Source organism: Vipera ursinii (assembly GCF_947247035.1).
Source record: "Vipera ursinii genome assembly, chromosome: 7".
Classification (NCBI taxonomy): Eukaryota; Metazoa; Chordata; class Lepidosauria; order Squamata; family Viperidae; genus Vipera; species Vipera ursinii.
This window is the reverse complement of record NC_139521.1, coordinates 5897861-5920177: the sequence shown is the minus strand read 5'-3', so window position 1 is coordinate 5920177 and position 22317 is coordinate 5897861. Positions and strand designations below refer to the sequence as shown.

General features: G+C 39.4%; 1 long non-coding RNA gene across 1 annotated transcript in view; it reads right to left on the bottom strand.

The window, feature by feature from the left end:
- Positions 1–1450: 1450 nt before the first annotated feature.
- The window catches only part of LOC310643493, a 222764-nt gene continuing 201897 nt past the window's right edge, over positions 1451–22317 (bottom strand). The window contains exon 2 of the long non-coding RNA XR_014493091.1: positions 1451–1983. This is a non-coding gene — a long non-coding RNA (uncharacterized lncRNA). The remainder of the gene's footprint in view (positions 1984–22317) is intronic.

The window sequence follows — 22317 nt, the reverse complement described above, 5'->3', positions numbered from 1 at the left end:
TTATACACAAAATAAACACACAGAAGGATTGTCCTGGTAACATAGTGCCAGAAGAGAGATAACCGAGATTGAGAATAAAGTACGTCTAGGCAAAAAAAGGGACGCAGTGGCTCAGTGGGTTAGGACGCTGAGGTTGTCGATCAGAAGGTCAACAGTTTGGCGGGTCGAATCCCGAGTGCCTTGTAACAGAGTGAGCACCTGTTACTCGTCCCAGCTTCTGCCAACCTAAAGCACATAAAAACGCAAGTAGAAAAATAGGGATGACTACGGTGGGATGGTAACAGCGTTCTGTGCACCTTTGGCATCTAGTCATGCCGGCCACATGACCACAGAGACATCCTCGGACAAGCGCTGGCTCTTTGGCTTTGAAACAGAGATGAGCACCGGCCCCTAGAGTTGGAAACGACTAACACGCGTGTGCGGAGGAACCCTAAAAAAGCTGGTTATGTAGCTGTGCAATAACACATGTGGATTTGTTTATGTAGGGAACTTTGTCTTGATGGAGGTCAGCTCTACAAAGCCATCAGGCAAGGGTCAGAGAAGATGGGAGTTGTAGTCCCAAATCCCTGGAAAGTATTGGCTTGCCCATGTGCAATCAACTGCTGGCTAAAAGAAACAATAAGAAATTGAAATCTGTTTTCCCCAGCACTTGTCCTAATATTCTCTTAAAGAAATAAATGTAAAAAAACCCCAAACCGAGATGAGTTGTCAGATGAGAGGCGAAGAGAATAGATATCAAAGAGATTACAATCACTCCTTCTCGATGTGAACAGGCATCGCTCACAGTACTACATCCTGGGTGAGGATTACCCTTTTGTGACTTTGTCTCGGCCAGCTGACTTTCCCTACTGCAGGATGCTTCAGATGTCTGGGGTTTTGTATTACCTCTTCTACATCATTCATGTCAAGTCCTCACATCTGGCTGCCAAATGGCTCACAGCTTGGTACTTTCGGAATGCAATCCTTTCCATCTTCTCCTCACCGGAAAGAAAGCAAAAAGCCTCACCTGCAAGACTCAGCTGAGAACAAGGGCTGCAGAACAGCCCTGAATTCATTTTTATCGCCAGGCCTAGCATTTCAAAGAGATTTTCTTTCTTTCTTTCTTTCTTTCTTTCTTTCTTTCTTTCTTTCTTTCTTTCTTTCTTTCTTTCTTTCTTTCTTTCTTTCTCTCTCTCTCTCTCTCTTTCTTTCTTTCCTTCCTTCCTCCCTCCCTCCCTCCCTCCCTCCTTCCTTCCTTCCTTCCTTCCTTCCTTCCTTCCTTCCTTCCTTCCTTCCTTTCTTTCTTTCTTTCTTTCTCTTTCTTTCTCCTTCTTTCTTTTTCTTTCTTTGTTTCTGTTTTCCTTCCTTCCTTCCTCCCTCCCTCCCTTCTTTCCTTTCTTTCTTTCTCTTTTTCTTTCTTTCTTTCTTCCCTTTCTTTCTTCCTTCCTTCCTCCCTCCCTCCCTTCTTTCCTTTCTTTCTTTCTCTTTTTCTTTCTTTCTTTCTTCCCTTTCTTTCTTCCTTCCTTCCTCCCTTCCTTTCTTTCTCTTTCTTTCTTTCTTTCTTTCTTTCTTTCTTTCTTTCTTTCTTTCTTTCTTTCTTTCTTTCTCTTTCTCTGTCTCTTCTTTCTTTCTTTCTTTCTTTCTTTCTTTCTTTCTTTCTTTCTTTCTTTTTCTTTCTTTTTCTTTCTTTCTTTCTTCCCTTTCTTCCTTCCTTCCTTCCTTCTCTCTCTCTCTCTTCCTTCCTTCCTTCCTTCCTTACTTACTTACTTACTTACTTAATTACTTTCTTTCTCTTTCTTTGTTTCTGTTTTCCTTCCTTCCTTCCTCCCTTCCTTCCTTCCATTCTTTCTTTCTCTTTCTTTCTTTCTTTCTTTCTTTCTTTCTTTCTTTCTTTCTTTCTTTCTTTCTTTCTTTCTTTCTTTCTTTTCTTTCTTTCTTTCTTTCTTTCTTTCTTTCTTTCTTTCTTTCTTTCTTTCTTTCTTTCTTTCTTCTTTGTCCCCTTCACTCATTTTATTTTTCTATTCTATTCTATTCTATTCTATTCTATTCTATTCTATTCTATTCTATTCTATTCTATTCTATTCTATTCTATTCTATTCTATTCTATTCCTAAGAATCAACAACGGTTTAATCAACACCCTCTTTTTACATAACCACCACATTTTATCATATATTATAAACGCACCCCCCAAACAAATAAGCAAACAAACAAACAAAAAAAGCACTAGGAAGAAATATTCATAGAAATATTCTCAAAACCCCCAAAGTAGCATTTGAACTGAACTCACAAATATTTTCCTATATGTAGCTCTGCGTAAGCGAAAGAGAGAGAAGGGTTACTACGTTCTCACGAGGGTTTGTATTTTCTTTTAAACTGTAGAGACATTTCTCATAGAGAACATTCTTTTATTAAAAACAAGAAAACTGGTGTTTATTGGTGGGTGGGCCTGGAAAGTACAGCAAAAGAATACTGTTTGCAAAGTGAAAAGAGAGTGATGGAGCCCATTGTCCTCTGATCAATAGCTTTTATTCCTTCTCCCATTCTTCTTCTTGTTGTAATTGTGGCACTTTGTTTTATGCATATTATTAAAACGCACAAATGTCTCTCCAACCGTTATGAAATCCAAAGACTCATTATGTTCCTGACATTGTTGCCAGCCCGAAAGAATTCTGCCGAGGTGGTTTGGTCATGTAGAGAGAACGAATTTTGATTGAACCAGACCATAAATATAGGATGGAAGAGTGAACAAGAGGAAATTTTGCAAGGATGAGAAAAAGCAACAGCAAAAAGAAGAGAGAGAAAAAGGTTTGAGGACTTTAAAGGACGGGAAACGATGAATCAAGTGACGTGTCAACATAGAAGAAAGTATGGTTTCAAAGATTGAAACAGGCAGGCAGGAAGATATGGAGAGCTATTGTATTTTTTTTTAAATGTTGGTTAGTTGGCTTGTATCCCATCTGCATTATTTTTGCAAATAACTCAAGGCAGTGAAACATATCTAATATAACTTGCTCTTCCTATTTTCCCTGCAAGAACAACCCCGTGAGGTGGGTTGGACACAGAGAGAATGATTTGCCCAGGTTCATCAAGGTGGCTTTCACAGCTAAGGTGGAGCTAGAACTCACCGCCTCCTGATGATTGGCCCAAGGTCACCCAACTGCCTTTCATGGATAAGCCAGGACTAGAACTCACCGCCTCCTGATGATTGGCCCAAGGTCACCCAACTGCCTTTCATGGATAAGCCAGGACTAGAACTCACCGCCTCCTGATGATTGGCCCAAGGTCACCCAGCTGCCTTTCATGGATAAGCCAGGACTAGAACTCACCGCCTCCTGATGATTGGCCCCAAGGTCACCCAACTGCCTTTCATGGATAAGCCAGGACTAGAACTCACCGCCTCCTGATGATTGGCCCAAGGTCACCCAACTGCCTTTCATGGATAAGCCAGGACTAGAACTCACCGCCTCCTGATGATTGGCCCAAGGTCACCCAACTGCCTTTCATCGATCAGGCGGGACTAGAACTCAGAGTCTCCCACTTTTTAGTGTGATACCTTAACCACAAACCAAATTGGCATTGACATTCACTAGATTTAGCTAAATTTCATTTTTTTTATTCCTGACCTCATGACTTAATCGATCGATTGATTGATTGATTGATTTTCTTTCTATACTTTGCATGACATGGTTTACCCACAAAAGGAATAACATGCTGGATATGAATACATGCATGCATGCATGTAGAAATAAAAGACAGGATCGCTTATCAGTTGGTATCCCTCTTAGTTAACTATTAAGGTGGGCTTCTATTAGTAGGCAAGTAAAGACCGGCCTGTTAGTTAATGGCTACAGAGAAATACAGCAAAGAGCAGTTCACAATCAGACAATACGAAATTCAGCTATCATGTTAGGAAGAGACCTCCGTAACTATCCAGATGTTGCCGATCCTTTTGCAGATACCTTATTTTAATAAAAGCTGCTGTCCTACATTCCTGCCTTGTATCTTTTTTTATTATTATTATTTCCAAGTCAGGGTCAGGCAAATAAACTACTTATACTGTAATCAATCCTCTTCCCCTTATTATCAGACAAGTCCCCTTATTATCAGACTGCAGAGTTTGATGACTGGATTTTAATCCTCTTTTTTTTTAAAAAAAAAACAAAAAACCTCCCACAAGCCTCCGAAGTATCCTTATAGAAGGAGAATGAGCTTCCGAATAAACAGGACAGCATTTCAGTCTAAATATTTATGAAGGCTTGAGAGAGTTCATCTGAAAATTGCTTTGTTTGGGGTGTGTTTTAATAGAGCTCTGTTGTCTAAAGATTTATGAGCTGGTTGTGTGATCCCTAGAGACCTCATATTGGATTTTAAACTATGCTGTCATTTAGTGAGCACAGATAAATCTTGTCTGATTTATTAGCTATGATGGAATTATTCATTTCTAGTCATAGCAGAACGTTCCATTTTGAGTTGAGCATTATGAGCCAAATACATATGTGACTCTATGCGTCCTTAAAAAAGACACTGAGCTCTGTTACTAGCAGAACAATAGCTTCTAAATCTCCACATCAGAATATTTGCTTCCTTTCGTCATCTTCAGTATGGTAATTTTTAACTACCGTTCAGAGGTACTTAAGGCCCCCAAAGCTCCTGAAATGTAATTCTAGGTCTCAAGTGTAGCACAAATATTTCACTCTTGATTCTCATCTATACCTGGCATCACAAGTCCATCATGCATGTTTTGGATGGGATCCTTTCCTCCATATTACAACAGACAACCCAAACTTGTGGCAGTGGGGAACAAGTCAGGATTATGCAAGATGCTGCTGTCAACAACAACGTATTAGGTATGTTGGCACAGAGGAGGCTATTGAGAACCACAAAAATCCCAACAGCTTCAACAAGAGAGAAGAAAGTCTGAAGGTTAATAAAGCCAGCCCAGGATCCTGCCCCAAAGCAGAACTAAGCAGGAATCAGCTCCACAAAAAAGGGCAAATCACTTAAATATGAGCCAGCAGTGTGTGAGACTAACCTATGCAATCCTAGGAAGCATTAACGGATGGATAAAATCAAGATCGCGTGAAGTATGAGTTCACCTTTACCTTAGTAAAACCACACCTGGAATACTGCATCCAGTTTTGGTCACCCCCTTATATTAAAAAAAAGAAGATGTGGAAAGGTTGAAAAAAGTGCAGAGAAGAGCAACAAAGATATTTAGGGGCCCAGAGACTAAAACATATGATGAACAGTTGCAAGAATTGGATATGGCTAATTTAGTTGTCAGAGCATGTGCAGTCTTATTGCGCTGAGGTAGCCCAGGAGTACATATACTGTAAACAGTGGTCTGTATTCAAGGGTGGTTTATCACCCACTATCTACAAATGTACCCTAGAAACAAAATACATAAACATGGTGATCCACACAGCAGTTACAGCAGGAAACAGACAAGAGAGAAAGACTCCAGCAAGGCCTTCCCTTTTATACTCAAGCTCTTAAAGAGATACAGACTCCTGCTGAGTCATTCCTAACATTGCATCATTCATCTCACATTATACAAGCTGGTTAGCTTCCAAATCATTACGTTGTTGTTGTTAGTTGCGAAGTTGTGTCCGACCCATCGCGACCCTATGGACAATGTTCCTCCAGGCTTTCCTGTCCTCTACCATCTTCTGGAGTCCATTTAAGCTCACGCCTACTGCTTCAGTGACTCCATCCAGCCACCTCATTCTCTGTCCTCCCCTTCTTCTCTTGCCCTCAACCTTTCCCAGCATTAGGCTCTTCTCCAGTGAGTCCTTCCTTGTCATTAGGTGGCCAAAGTATTTGAGTTTTAGCTTCAGGATCTGGCCTTCTAAAGAGCAGTCAGGGTTGATCTCCTCTAGGACTGACCGGTTTGATCGCCTCGCAGTCCAAGAGACTCGCAAGAGTCTTCTCCAGCACAGTAGTTCAAAGGCCTCAATTCTTTGGCACTCAGCCTTTCTTATGGTCCAACTTTCACTGCCATACATTGCAACTGGGAAGACCATGGCCTTGACTATACACACTTTTGTTGGCAGGGTGATGTCTCTGCTTTTTAGTGTGCTGTCTAGATTTACCATGGCTTTCCTCCCAAGGAGCAAGCGTCTTTTAATTTCTTGGCTACAGTCCCCATCTGCAGTGATCTTGGTGCCCAGGAAAATAAAATCTGACACTACCTCCATTTCTTCCCCATCTATTTGCCAGGAATTGAGAGGGCCGGATGCCATGATCTTGGTTTTCTTAATGTTAAGTTTCAAGCCAACTTTTACCTTGACATTAGTGAAAAGAAGGATCAAGGGAGATGCGATAGCAGTGTTCCAATATCTGAAGAGCTTTCACAAAGAAGAGGGGGTCAAGCTATTTTCCAAAACACCTGAAGGCAAGGAAAGAAAACAGATGGAACCTAATCAAAGATAGATCCAACCTAGAACTAAGGAGAACTTCCTGATAGTGAGAGCAATTAACAAGCGGAAGGGCTTGACTCCAGAGGTTGTGGGAGCTCCATGACGGGAGGCTTTTAAGAAGAGACTGGACCCCCACCTGTCTGAAATGGTATACAATTTCCTGCTTGAGCAGAGGGTTGAACTAGAAGATCTCCAGGGTTCCTTCCAACTCTGTTATTCCATGTTCTAAATTGAATACTTGTTTGAACAATGACTTACATGGTAGACCAGATAGGAAGTACAGTTGGATGAATTAATTCTACTTTGCTGCGAAACTACATTAAGAGAATCTTGCAAGTCTCAAAGGACAGCTCTTCCCAGTCTTCTTTAAAGTGTATGAAATTAGGGAGGGTGTCTTCTGAGCCTTTGGTCCTACCCACATTCCTGATGTGGGATAAAGTGCCTTTTATCTGACAATTCCCTTGGTTTTGTCCCATTGTTTTGTCTCCCAAAGTCTTTCCACTTACCATTACAAGGACCTAATCGGGACTCAGTCTAACCAACCAGAATACAGTACAAGCAAACAGCCAAATAGGAATCAATATTACAAAAACACCCAATCAGGATCAGGCAGAAAAAACAGAACCAATCGGATACCAACAATTTTCCCAATTGGAAACCAGCTTGGCTAAACAACAAGCACAATAACCAGAAATAAAGGTCACTCTCTGTAAAGACAGAAGATCACCATGCCCATAAAGATGTTGGAGAGAGTTATCAGCTAATCTGTTCTCTAAGACATGATCACTAAATCTTGAAGCTAAGAACTGTCCATCATATAGCCAACATCAATAAACTCTCGTTGTTTTTGTACATTAGTACTAAGCTCTCTCATCGTTGTACATTCTATGTCTCACTTACTATAAGTTGTAATCTTCCTTCCTTCCTTCCTTCCTTCCTTCCTTCCTTCCTTCCTTCCTTCCTCCCTCCCTCCCTCCCTCCCTCCCTCCCTCCATCATGATGGTGCAGTGGTTAGAATGCAGTATTGCAGGGTAACTCTGCCAACTGCCAGCAGTTCGATCCTGACCGGCTCAAAGTAGGTAAAATGAGGCCCCATATTGTTGGTGGCAATAAGCTGACTCTGTAAGCCACTTAGAGAGGGCTGTAAAGCATTATGAAGCGGTATATAAATCTAAGTGCTATTGCTATTTCTTCCCTCCCTCCCTCTGCTATTCAAGGGAAAATTTCAGCTGTAATTGCAATGTGCCCAGGTATTGCTATTTCTTTTGTTTCCTAGCATATAGCCTAATTGTCCATGTAACTCAATTAATGAAGCAGCTATGCTTAATGTTTATAAGCCATTAAATTCTGATTTTTGCAGTAGATATCTTTACAGTACTGCCTATATGTATTCTAATTTCATTGAGAGCAGATTTCCATTATCTTCTCACTAATGGGTGTCTTTGAAAGAGAAGGTCTTTTCCCAGAAATACGTGACCTAAATCCAGAAGGACAGGAAAAGTAATTTCAAAGATATATATATATATATATATATATATATATATATATATATATATATATATATATATATATATATATATATATATATTTGTTTTCGTAGATTCTCGCGGGTGTCTGTATGTGTAGATCCAGAGTCTCGGGTTTCTTCCCGCATTCCTTTCATCTTCAGAAAATCAGAAGACAGCCACGCCTCCACCCAGTCAGAACACAGCCCCACCGGCAGTTGGAAGGAAAGGAACAGCCAGACCACGCATTGCTCCTGGAAGCAGCAGGAGGAACACTCCGGCCTGAGGATGACGGATGGGATTTCGTCGAAACGTCGCCACAACTTTCTGAAGATGAAAGGAACGCGGGAAGAAACCCGAGACTCTAGATCTACATATATATATATATATATATATATATATATATATATATATATATATATATATATATATATATATATATATATATATATATATATATATATATAAATATAATACAAAATAGAAGTACGATAAAAAAATCTTTGTCTTTATTGAAGGGTCTTCTGAAATCAATTTCACATTCAAAATGGCTGTGTAGTTTGTGTAAATGTAAAACAAATTTCTGATTACCGTGTTTCCCCGAAAATAAGACCTGGTCTTATATTAATTTTTGCTTCAAAAGACGCATTAGGGCTTATTTTATGGTTAGGTATTATTTTTGGGGAAATACGGTACTAAATGTGTTCCTCTGGCTGACGATCTTAACAGGGGCTTATTTTAGGAGTACAGCTTATATTACAAGGATCCTGAAAAATCGTGCTGGGGCTTATTTTCCAGTTGGGTCTTATTTTCGGGGAAACACAGTTGCAAGAAAGTACTTTGCCTGCATCCTAGACATGAAACTGGCCCAATATCACCCATCTGGCTTTGTCTCTAATGCTAAACTAGAACTCACAGTTACCCAGTTCTATCCCAGTGCCGTAAACATTACATCAAAGCAGCTCTCTTTTGTCACATAAGGAACAAAAAATTGGGTGGCAAGTTTGGGAAAATTTTGAGGACCAGGCATTGGCTTTCTAAGAAGGTACCTGGGGATGTTTCCTTCAACCTCTGGGACTGGGGAAGATACCACGTCTCTGGTATTCAGAAACAATGTCCCTCCTAAAAGAGAAAATCAAGCTTAATCTGGCACAGCATTCAACCCAGACCATGCCATTCATTAGCAAGGACTTTATTCCTGACCAAAGTGTTGTTTATAAAGCATTGCACAAAGGGATAAATATCTCTTTTTCTTTCAGACTATGACTTAAAACATAGAGAAAACATCTCACCATGAATTGACCCAAACCTCCTTTGTTCATGTCCTTGCTTGTTGACAATTGCCACTGAAGCTTTAGAGGATAAAAATTAAAGTGTTGTTGGTAGCTAAAACCATCACACCCAACACCTTAAATTAATGCAGGAGTGCAGTTTAAGCTGCTCTCCAGCTTCTCCTTGAATTCATCTAATAACAAAGAACTTAGTATTATTCTAGCTGGCTGGTTCAACAGTTAAAACATTCAAACTACCAGGAAAATGTTGTTGTTGTTGTTGTTGTTGTTTTTGTTGTTGTTGTTCTTCTTCTTCTTCTTCTTCTTCTTCTTCTTCTTCTTCTTCTTCTTCTTCTTCTTCTTCTCCTCCTCCTCCTCCTCCTCCTCCTCCTCCTCCTCCTCCTCCTCCTCCTCCTCCTCCTCCTCCTCCTCCTCCTCCTCCTCCTCCTTCTTCTTCTTCTTCTTCTTCTTCTTCTTCTTCTTCTTCTTCTTCTTCTTCTTCTTCTTCTTCTTCTTCTTCTTCTTCAAATGAAACCTGATTTCCAATAACTTCTTTTGTGTCCGACACTCCGGAACAATAGAGACATTATTTCCATGTGAAGCCTTTTCAAGTACTTGTAGAATGCTATTATATGTCCTGTACACATGCTTCTTCTCAAAGCCTAAATATAACCAATTCCCTTAGTCTGTTGAAAAGGACTTAATTTCAAGTTACGCTGCTATTTCTATGAACTTGTTCCAACTTGTCTAAAACCTTCTTAAACAGGAGTACTCATAACTACATATAGTACTTATGATGGAGCTTGAAGAGCAGAAAGAATTATTTCCCATGACTTGTGTTTCATGATGGTTATGTTTTGTTGCATTCTCACCTTGCTAATTCAAATTCAGCTTCTGATTATCTGCAACTTAAAGGACTGTTCTAGTTGCTCTGTGGTTAAGCCGTGGCCTTCCCATCTGCATTTGATTTAATTAAGATCTTTACATTTCACTCAGGGATTTTCTATCTCAAGTCTCTAATTTACCAATATATTGAATGAATGAACCTTTATTGTCAAAGTACAACCATGTATACATTGAGATTGGCTGAGCCTCCCTTCATGGCCCCTGTTGTGATTCAGTGTCAGCCTGTGGTTTCAGCAGCTGAGTCTGATGATTCTGAAGAGGAGGAGGAGGAGGGGTTTGGAGAGCCTTTGGTTGCAGAGGAAAGTTCTGATGCACCGCAGAGCTCTCAGCCAGGCCCCTCCCATCTTGTTCCTCCTCAGACTCAGCTGTTTGAGCATGAGGGATTGGAAGAAGATGATCCACAGCTGGCTTTGTTCAAGGACGCTCAAAGCAGGAGACAGACAAGCAGAAGTGAACAAAGAAAAGCAATGAGGCACCTCGGGAGGAGCCAAAGAGAAGCCACGCCCTGAGACTGCTGTTTAAAAGGGGAATGTGTGGGAGGTGCTGGTTGCCGAAGGCAACCGTTTGAAGAGCTTCTGATATAGTCTCGGTCTGTATTTGCTTAACTCTGTTTTGAACTGTTTCGTTTAGTTTTTTGCAAATAAATTTGGTTGGCTTAATTCCAGCCTATTGAATATAAAAAAGGGGTTGTCCCTGACATTCCAACAGGGCCGGTTGTAGGCTGGAACAGAACACCCCCACCCCCAACTTACAGTAACACAAACCCTCCATTTTATTACACCATGTCAGCTATTGACCATTTGGCCTTTGAAATAATTTGTTCTGAACAATTTTCAGTTACCTTACCTGACCTTGCCATTCCATTTCTTTCTGACTCCTCCCTTTATTGCCTCTCCTTGTCCCTTTGCGCTCTAACAATGAACAAATAGCCACAATCACTGATAATAATTTATTTATTTATTTATTTTATTACATTTATATACCGCCCTTTCCCGAAGGACTCAGGGCGGTTTACAGGGTAATTAAAAACCAAGATACAAAAGTTAAAAACAAGTTTAAAACAAATTATATTTGTCCCTGTATAAATAAATCCCCAGTTAAAATAAAATTAATCCTCAGCCTGGGCCAGAGAGCTCGAAGAGCCAGGTCTTCAGGTCCCGGCGGAATGAACGGAGGTCGGGGGCAGTCCTCAGCTCCACTGGCAGCTGGTTCCAAAGGGCAGGTGCCCCCACTGAGAAGGCCCTATCCCTGGGTGTCGTCCGCCGGCAATCTCTTACCGGTGGCACCCTGAGAAGAACCTCCCTGTGGGAGCGCACTGGACGAAGGGAACTTGATGCCGGCAGCAGGTGTTCCCTCAGATATCCCGGACCCAAGCCATGTAGGGCTTTATAGGTCATCACCATAATAATAATAATAATAATAATAATAATAATAATAATAATAATAATAATAACAACAACAACAACAACCACAACAATAACAATAACAATAACAATAACAATAACAATAACAATAACAATAATAATAATAATAATAATACGCTGGTCTGTAAAAGTTTAGGCTGCAAGAAATTCACATTTCCGTGGATGCTTTTGTTGTTTTTGCTTGAAGCAACTAACAGATGGGCTCTTTTGAAAACTGACTGCTTCCTAAAAGAGCTGCTATTTCAAGAACTTTATGTAAGAAAAGGCAACTTTTATCTACCAAGGAAGAAGAATTTTTTCTTTCTTTCTTTTTGCTCTGATTTTAGTATCGGACCACTGACCATGTGCACAAAGCCAGCAAAGCAAAGAAAAAAAGTTAAGGGGAGAGATACCAGCAGCAGGATCCAGATAACTGTGGTTGACTCACAGCTTGTAGGCAATAAACCCAGGTAAGAAATGTTCAAAAACAACCTACCTTTGGATTGCTTTGTAGGTCTTGACCTGACACAGGGAGCGCTACAGAAGCACAGAAATGCTGTGGATTTTACTTAAATCTCTTTTTTTCCCCTATGGGTCTTTTAGTCTAACAAAGAGAAGCAGTAGGGTTGACATGAAAGCAATCTTCCAATATTTGTGAAGAGAGAAGTCCACCTAGTCTACAAAATCAACCAAGGGTAGGACAAAAAATAATAATGGATGAAAGATATCATCAAAGAGAGATCAAATCTGTGTGTGTGTGTGTGTGTGTGTGTGTGTGTGTGTGTGAATAGTGGAAGCTATCCAACATTTTGACAAGGCTCATCTAAAATATATTTGTAATTAATTCCTGCCAGTTAAGGCTTTAATGCAGAAATACAGGAAAACAGAATCCCAGGCAAATAAGATATGGCATAATGTAATAAAAAGGGTGCAGGGCTTGGAAAAATGAAATATTCAGCATGTTTGCTGGTCAGCCTAACCATGCCAGGTTGGATTATGATCTTTTCTGGATTTAGTGCTAGAAAATGAAGGGAAAGTATGAGTTGTAATCCATCAATCCATCAACCAATATACACAGTTTTTATATAATATAGCTAATTATCCAGATACCCAGTCCATAGGTTTATTTCCACTATTCCCCCACCTTACAGTTAAATACTCTGACTTAAATGTTTGTGGTTTTAATTTATACCATGACTATGTAGGTGGAGCAAGGGACGCGGTGGCTCAGTGGGTTAGGACGCTGAGCTTGTTGATTGGATGGTCGGCAGTTTGGCGGGTCGAATCCCGAGTGCCATGTAACAGAGTGAGTGCCTGTTACTCATCCCAGCTTCTGCCAACCTAGCAGTTCGAAAGCACGTAAAAATGCAAGTAGAAAAACAGGGACCACTACGGTGGGAAGGTAACAGCGTTCTGTGCGCCTTTGGTGTCTAGTCATGCTGGCCACAAGACCACGGAGACGTCCTCAGACAAGCGCTGGCTCTTCGGCTTTGAAACGGAGATGAGCACCGGCCCCTAGAGTCGGAAACAACTAGCACGCATGTGCGGGGGAACCTTTACCTTTACCTTTTATGTAAGTGGAAACAGGTCTTCTGTAAATAAGACAAAAACACAATTTCATTTAATGCAATTTTGGGGTGTGCAATATTATCCCTTTCCCTTTCTCTTTCCTTTCTGCTTCTTTCTTCCCCAACTACCTATCCATAATAATAACCGCTATAACTTGGAACGATCACTATTTTATTTTATTATATTATTTTATATTTTTATTTTATTTTATTTTATTTTATTTTATTTTATTATTTTATTTTATTATTTTATTTTATTTTATTTTATTTTATTTTATTTTATTTTATTTTATTTTATTTTATTTTATTTTATTTTATTTTATTATTTTATATTTTATTTTATTTTATTTTATTTTATTTTATTTTATTTTATTTTATTTTATTTTATTTTATTTTATTTTATTTTATTTTATTTTATTTTATTTTATTTTATTATTTATTTTATTATTTTATTTTATTTTATTTTATTTTATTATTTTATTTTATTTTATTATTTTATTTCATTTCATTTTATTTTATTTTATTTTATTTTATTTTATTATTTTATTTTATTTTATTTCATTTCATTTCATTTCATTTTATTTTATTTTATTTTATTTATTATTTTATTTTATTTTATTTTATTTTATTTTATTTTATTATTTTATTTTATTTTATTTTATTTTATTTTATTTTATTTTATTTTATTTTATTTTATTTTATTTTATTTTATTATTTTATTTTATTTTATTTTATTTTATTTTATTTTATTTTATTTTATTTTATTTTATTTTATTTTATTTTATTATTTTATTATTTTATTTTATTTTATTTTATTTTATTTTATTTTATTTTATTTTATTTTATTTTATTTTATTTTATTTTATTTTATTTTATTTTATTATTTTATTTTATTTTATTCAATTTATTTGCCACCCATCTTTCCAAAGGGCTGCTTTGGGTAGCTTACCCCAATAAAATGGGGGGGGGAGAAATGATAAAAATAGTAAACCTAACCATAACGAAGGAATAAAATAATAAACGTAAACCGTAGAAGTACAATTTCATAAAATTAAAAAGATGGACAGATGAAACAAATAAGTTGAGACAGCCCTAGTCTTATTAGTGATACTTGCAATAAAAAGTTCTACTCTTATTTGTACAGTGTGATTACAATTACTCGTAATGTTATGACTGCTAACCGTACATGCTATTTTTAATTTATGGCACAGTCCTATGTAAGCTATTTCGAAGACATTCTCTCAGCCTGAAGCCTTATTAGTATAATTAATGTACAGTATTAACTATAAAGAGAGAGAAGGAGGGTTATGGAGAAGATCTATGGCACCAATAGTTTAAATCTTTAAAGGAGTACGAAAATTTATAGCCTATGGATTTGTCAAAGATGATTTACTGCGATATAGCTAAATAGATCATCTGTTTACTGCCACAGTATGAATTTGAAGGACAGATTGCAAGCTGAGGTGGACTAAAATGGATGGACCTGTTTGAATTCCATCTCATTTTTTACATGTTAATTTCATTCCAGCTCCAGCGATTTGATTGAAGAGTGGAGATCTCCGCAAAGATAAGAACTGCCAGACATTTTTAGATGGTTCTCGATTCATGTCTTAGATGGATCTTGGTCAGATTTTCTAGCCCCCAGGGGTCAAAGCCTAAATGAGATTTCCCATTCTCTGTTCAAAAAGATTTCGGGAACCAGTCTAATACTGGTTTCCATTATGAATAGCACAGCTTTATGTCTCATGGTAGACTTCTGACGTGGGAAAGGAGAAGAGGAGAGAGTCAAGGATAGCAAAGGTTTTAGCTTTGAGAGATCCAAAGTTCTCCCAGTTTTCCTTTAAGGGAAAAATTTATCTGACGGCAGCCTAAAACACATGTGCGCAGTCCACAACTCGTGATTTATGGGCGAAATATGGCCTGGTGTGCTTCTCCCAATGTATTTATGTTTTATGTTCCTCAGGTAGTTCTCAACTTACAAAACTCTTTGTTTGGTGACCCTTCAAAGTTACAAGGCACTGAAAAAAGTGACTTATGGCCACTTTTATCGGTAAAATGAGGACCCAGATTGTTGGGGGCCATAGTCTGACTCTGTAGACCACTTGGACAGGGCTGTAAAACACTGTGAAGCGGTATACACAGTGGTGGGATTCAAATGCGTGAACAACCGGTTCTCTGGGTGGATGCCACTTTTGGAAGTCCATTCTGGGCCTGGGAAACAACAACAAAAAAATAGCTACTGGTTCTGCCAAAGTGGTGAGAACTTTGGATGAATCCCACCACTGGGTATATAAGTCTAAATGCTATTGCTAAACGCTATTGCTATTCGCCATTGCTGTTCACCTTAGTTCAACAGCCTCCAATCTTAGCTTCACGATTTTTCCCCTTTATCAGAATAATTCTCTCGATCTCTTTACGACTGTGAGTTGGTGTTTTTTGTTTTTTTTTTAACACTTTGGCAGAATTATTTTGGTTCCCAATGACAGTAAACTGTTCATTGTAACACAAACAGCTAATTTCCCTTACATTCACTAATTACAAAACAACATTCTCACCAAGCAGGAAAAAAACAACAACAACAAAAAACCAAAACATAAAGGATGATGCTGAAGTATAAAATATGTTGTCTTTATGTCACTGAACACAGAGCTGGAGGTGGGAGAAGGTTTTCCAAGAATAGCTTGGGATAGATTTTTAAACAATGCTAAACATGCACACTGTTGTGTGGGAGCTAAGCTGTAAAGCTTTTGGCTCAAATGCTTTTCAACATAATGATGTGAGGGTGTTTTCTGAGACTAATGTTTAGTGATTTGGGGTTAAAAAAAAGAAGGTAAAAGTGTGCATCTGAATAAGCTATTGTAGATAACCAGGGAACAAGCCTTACACTCAATTGCCCTGATGTTCCCCGGTTGGATAATGAAGCATCTGTAAGAAAACAACCAAGCTCAGAGAACATTGAGGATCCTCCTCCTCCTCCCCCTCCTCCTCCTCCTCCTCCTCCTCCCTGAAAACTTTAGTTCAGTAATGAAATGTCTGCAACAAAACAACCAAGCTCAGAGAACAGTAAGGATCTGACACTTTCTTCTTCTTCTTCTTCTTCTTCTTCTTCTTCTTCTTCTTCTTCTTCTTCTTCTTCTCTTCTTCTTCTTCTTCTTCTTCTTCTTCTTCTTCTTCTTCTTCTTCTTCTTCTTCCCCTCGTCCTCCTCCTCCTCCTCCACCTCGTCCTCCTCCTCCTCCTCTTCTTCTTCTTCTTCTTCTTCTTCTTCTTCTTCTTCTTCTTCTTCTTCTTCTTCTTCTTCTTCTTCTTCTTCTTCTTCTTCTTCTTCTTCTCCTCCTCCTCCTCCTCCTCCTCCTCCTCCTCCTCCTCCTCCTCCTCCTCCTCCACCTCGTCCTCCTCGTCCTCCTCGTCCTCCTCTTCTTCTTCTTCTTCTTCTTCTTCTTCTTCTTCTTCTTCTTCTTCTTCTTCTTCTTCTTCTTCTTCTTCTTCTTCTTCTTCTTCTTCTCTTCTCCTCCTCTTTCTCTTTCACTTCCTTCTCCTCTACCTCTTCCACCACCCACACCGTCACCTCCTACCCTGCAAACCTCATTCCCTTCTAGTCCTGATCATCTTCCTCGTTGGGTAAAAAAATATCTCCAAGAAAACAACTAAGCTCAGTGAGCAGCAAGAAATCCAGATTTAAATCTTCCTCTTCCTATTTCTTCAGGCCATGAAATGAGGCGGTGTAGAATCTAGCTCTCTTAAATGAAATAAGTGTTGGGGGGGTTATCCTCAGCTACTTTTATTATTGCTGTGTTGGTTATTTTGTTATCTTCTTCTTGTTGATTTTCATTTTTCCAAAGGGAGCTATGTTCCATTCTTCAAGATTATATTTCATTTTAGTTTTAATTATTTGGTTCTTAATTCTTCAAATTGTAAATTGCCCAGAGTGCTTCCTGAGAACTGGGTGGCCATAAAAACCAAATGAATGAATAAATAAATGAATGAAAATTTTAGAATGCTGTATGTATTCTTCGCTGCATGTAGAAGAAATCGACAAAGTAGACTTATTTCCACTTTGAGTCAGACTTCAGCTTGGCAGTGAACTGGGGTTCTCCCAGTAGAACAACTCTCTTTGATTAGCCTTTGATATCATTAACCAGGTAATCCTCTTGGAGCGACCTCGTAATCGGAAGTAATAGGGCAAGAATTAAGGATTCCCAGAGAGCAATCTGGCAACTTCTTACTACACACTTTCAAGGGTCTAACGTGTTTCTTCCTGGAAAGGTGATTATCCTTAGTCATTATGAAGCCATTGGATGTACCGCCATCTATATGCTAATGTTTCACACATTCTCTCCGAATGAGGTCAAGCTAAGTAGATATTGGCTAGGTGCTTTGAGACAGTAATTAGTTGGATATGGACCAAAAAACTGAAAATGCTGTGGATTGGCGGTTTCAAGATCTAGGCATTAGAATAATAACTTGTTTCAGGCGAGTTTATACTCCCTTTGAATGAAATGGGATTTACTATTTGGAGAATTTCTGATGCTATCTTTTCAAAGGAGGTTTAAGCAGTTAGAATGGCATATAGTGGCTATTTTTCAGCTCTAACTTTTTTGAACCTGGTTACTGGAAACAGCACTGGGATTTTGCAGAGGCAATTATCCTTAGTAGCAATAGCACTTAGACTTATATACTGCCTCATAGTGCTTTGCTGCCTTCTCTAAGCAGTTTACAGAGTCAGCCTCTTGCCCCCCCCCCCCAACAATCTGGGTCTGGGTCGTCATTTTACTGACCTTGGAAGGATGGAAGGCAGAGTCAACCTTAAGCCCCATCTGGATCGAACTCCAGACAATGGGCAGAGTCAGCCTGCAATATGGCAGGCTCGAGTAACAAAATCAATTCATTTTTTCCCCCGTTTTCGTAAATATACAAAGACAAATAGAAATGACTTATATTTTCCACACTGATTGGCATAGATGCCCTGGTGTCTTCTCTGAACTGTAACAATTATTAATGGCCGAGAAAGCTAAGGAAGGCTCCTGTTTGGGGTTTATTTATTTATTTATTTTTAGGACTAGACCCTCGTAGCAAAAATCTCAAGTAAAAGATCAAGCAACTACACAGGGCCTGAAGAGAGAAGAGAGTAGACAATTAATTGTTTGCTTTTGTTCAGGCACTGTTTTGGATGGTAAAAAAAAGGTAAAGGTTCCCCCACACATGTGTGCTAGTCGTTTCCGACTCTAGGGGCCGGTGCTCATCTCCGTTTCAAAGCCGAAGAGCCAGTGCTTGTCCGAGGACGTCTCCATGGTCATGTGGCCGGCATGACTAGACGCCAAAGGCGCATGGAACACTGTTACCTTCCCACCGTAGTGGTCCCTATTTTTCTACTTGTATTTTTATGTGCTTTCGAACTGCTAGGTTGGCAGAAGCTGGGACGAGTAACAGGCGCTCACTCTGTTACCCAGCACTCAGGATTCGACCTGCCAAACTGCCGATCATCTGATCAACAAGCTCAATGTCTCATTAACTACAGATGCTGCCTCTGATGTTTTTTCAGTGCCCATGTACAATTGGGAGCTGGATAATAAGAAAAGATGCTACTTTTAAGAGTTCATCTCCCTCATCTTCAGAATTGGTGGATCTGGTGGCTCCTGCCTTTACACTGATTTTAGTACCCAACACATATTACTGGACTTCACAGTATTTCTGTCATTTTTTCCTGCCACAAAATATGAAAGAAAAGGAAAAAAAATCCTTGGATAGGTTTTGGTGAGAGTCCACCATCATTGTTGTTTTGAAGCCACGAACACACACACACACACACACACACACACGCACGTGTGTGTGTGTGTGTGTGTGTGTGTGTGTGTGTGTGTGGACTGTCAGGCTTCTGAATGGGAAATAACTCTATGTATGATTGACTTGTGAGGCTGGTGTGTTGTGCAATTAACTCACATGGTGTAACAAGATGGTGGGTTTGTTGTCACTGTGAGTTGTGGGGGGGCACGAAGGGAGGCTCAGCCAATCTCACTGTACACATTTTATACTTTGATAATAAAGCTTCATTCATCCATTGCACGCCATGATCTACTAGTGCAAAATCTTAACATGTAATAAATAGTCTGAGACCAACAAAGTCAAGGAAGCCTGCAGCTTTTGTAGGAAAGTGTTGACCATTGCTGAAAGTATCTTTGTCTTCTTGGCTGGAGACCATCCTCATTCACATGAGTCAGTTGTGGGTGATCTTCTCTGGTGGCATAAACCCCTGTGTCACCAAGAAGGCGCAGGGCCACATTACCATTGATCACCAGGTGGGTGATGGTCCTGTTATTGAGAGATATTCGAAGCCAACCTTCTGGAGCGAATTGCAATGCTCTGCAGGCAATATAGCGAATAACGTTTGCCTGACAATTGAAGGTTTTGTAGCTGTCCTCTGCCTGCTTGACGTCAGCTCTGTGGATGTAGTTTTGGAAGGCGGCCATCTTTGTAACATACATACAGCTTCGGGTTTCCAGTGAGAACTTGGAGGATTGGGTTCAATGGGAGCTCCTTCATGCAGGAGATCCGTGCTCAGCTTGGTCACCACAGGAAGACGTTTGCTAATAATGTCGGTTGTTCCCATAGCTCTGGCCATTGAAGAAGAGACAATTTCATCAAATTACAGCCCCCCGACTTTCCTGCAGATCCTGTGGTGCTGGGAGTCCGAGTGCCTTCTGAGCGTGGGCGTGTCTCATGTTAAACAATAGCCAGCTAGCTTGAAGGGCTTTTGGGTGCAAACATGGTGAGACTGAGAGTAACTCTGGGTTTTGGGAGACCCCTACATGGGAAAAGGGAGCGAGCTCCGTTGTTTGGAGGCAGTGTGAAACTGCTGGCATTCTTGAAATAAAAGGAACGTTAGAGACTATTTGGCACATCTGTTGTGTTTGGGGAGCTGGGTCAGAACATCCAAGCACCATGGTGGAGAAGAGGATGAAGTTGCCTACCAAGCCGCAGGCCACAGCAGCCAAGTCAGTAATGTCTGCCAGAATGCCATGGTGCCGGACTGCGTGTTGAGCATCCAGGCAGCCAACCGCTTCCCACCACTGTGTAGATGGAAGGAATTCCCTTTGGCTAAAGAGTGGATTCAAACATCATATTTTTATGCTTATTTTTTTACAATGTCATTACACATGATTAAAAAGAGCAGGGGGTTGGACTAGAAGACCTCCGGGGTCCCTTCCAACTCTTATTATTCTGTATAAATCTGCAAACTCAAGCTACCCTTACCAGCTTTTCTCTCCGTCGAACAACCTTATTCCGGAGAAAAGGCATTGCACCTATTCAGAACACTTTTGACGTTCATTAATTTTTGCATATATATATATATATATATATATATATATATATATATATATATATATATATATATATATATATATATATATATATATATATATATAAATCATTCCTCGGAGTATGTTATATATATATATATATATAGATAGATAGATAGATAGATATAGATATAGATATAGATATAGATATAGATATAGATATAGATATAGATATGCATATACATATACATATACATATACATATATACATATATACATACATACATACATACATACATACATACATAAATATATATATATATATATATATATATATATATATATATATATATAAAACGTACTCCGAGGAATGATTTATATAAAGCCATCTATCTGTGGTAAATGGTAGATCCAAAGAGGACCTTGTACCCAAAGTCATATATTTTTTTTCGTCTGACAGAATACTTCTTCAAAATCCCTTAACTAGCAGAAGGTCATAGTACTGTACATTCTTTTATACAAAGGAATTTCTTCTCTGGAACACTGAAATGAAAATGAGTTTTGTTCTTTTCACTTCAGCGCATCTCATGCTCAGAGGAATTAGTCTACATCTTCCAAAAAAAAATTTTAAAAAATCCCTCCAAAGTCCAAGCAAGGATATTAACCCATGGAAGGGTGACAAAAAAAGAGGCAACCCTTTTCCTCTGCTGATCTCCAAGAGATTGAGTAAAGTCCTTGATAACAGCTTCTCATTGCTCCCGGGGGGGCAACCAGGAGACTGTCATGTTCTTATGAAACACCCACCCAGCAGACTTGCTATTGTACTTGAGCGTTCCCTTCCTTTTGACAGATTGGGCTGAAACTGATTCAAGAACTGCAAATATCAAGATGAATGCACCTGAGCCAGTAAACGTCCTTGAAAGCTTAACAGGATGTTGGTCTGGCTTTCTAAAGGCCGTCTCCCTGCGCACATGGTTCTTCAGTTAAACAACAATAAACACAGATAGATAGATCAGTCACTCAGTGTCAAGAAGCGGAGTTGCCCCTTCTTCTAAGTGCTGTGGAAATCAATTGCAAATGGGGAAAAAAAAAGAACAGCATAAGGGGATTTTTGTACCCAAGGTCTCAGCTAGAGAGAACTGAAAAACTCTGATAAATTATAATTGGTGTTAGGGAAGAAAAAAAACAACAACGTTTAGGTCCCCTTGGTCTCACAGGTTTTATGTCGAGAAGAAGCTTCAAAGTTACCTTAAACTACATTTCGGTGAAATAAGGGTTCGAAAGCACGTAAAAATGCAAGTAGAAAAATAGGGACCGCTCCGGTGGGAAGGTAACAGCCTTCCGTGCGCCTTTGGCGTCTAGTCATGCCGGCCACATGACCACGGAGACGTCCTCGGACGAGCGCTGGCTCTTCGGCTTTGAAACTGAGATGAGCACCGGCCCCTAGAGTCGGAAATGACTAGCATGCATATGTGGGGGAACCTTTACCTTTACCTTTTATTGATAAGCAAAATCCCTTCAGCCTCCACAGCTGATGGGGTTAACAATTTACATTCTCTCACCCAAAATGTAAGAACAGAACAAAATGGGATTAAATCTACACCCTCTTCAGACTAGCAAAAGACACAGAAGCCCATCTCATTGCTCAACCCAGAAACCTTTCCATTTCAAAGTCTCAGAGGCCAATAAAGAGCCATCCCCTCTCAACTCCATTGGGTCAGCTGTCCCAGAACTGCAAGCTTTTGCAGGTTCCACTCATCAATAAACAAGAACTTCTTTCCTAAGCAGCCTCCATTTTTATTTCCAGCGTCTTAGCCTCCATTTTTTATTTCGAGTGTCTTAGCCACCATTTTATTTACTCCCGGCTTGGAACTGGACTTGATGATTTTTCTTTCAACATAATCTCATGGACCATAACATGCCAGCTCACCCCCCCCCCACCGTGCCCCTGGTCCTCCACTGTTTCCTG